The following is a 265-nucleotide window of genomic DNA, read 5'->3' on the forward strand; positions in this document are numbered from 1 at the left end:
GCTGGTGAGGGATGTCAATGGATCGGATTTTATTATATAGATATTGAGATTTGTTGAGTAACTGAATCCTGATTACATGTAAAAAACGCAAATCTTGATTTCGGGACCTTCTCAAAAAGGAAAATCTCAGGATAAATAAAAAAAAATTGTTTTTAATATAAAATATTAGGGAAAGTATCCGTATATTTAAATTTTAAAAGTATATAAGAAAAAATATCATAAAAACATTATATATAGGATGCTTCTATACGATATGGTATACACT

This window comes from Nuphar pumila, chromosome 3 (assembly GCF_984573655.1).
Source record: "Nuphar pumila chromosome 3, dmNupPumi1.hap1.1, whole genome shotgun sequence".
In the NCBI taxonomy this organism is placed as follows: Eukaryota; Viridiplantae; Streptophyta; class Magnoliopsida; order Nymphaeales; family Nymphaeaceae; genus Nuphar; species Nuphar pumila.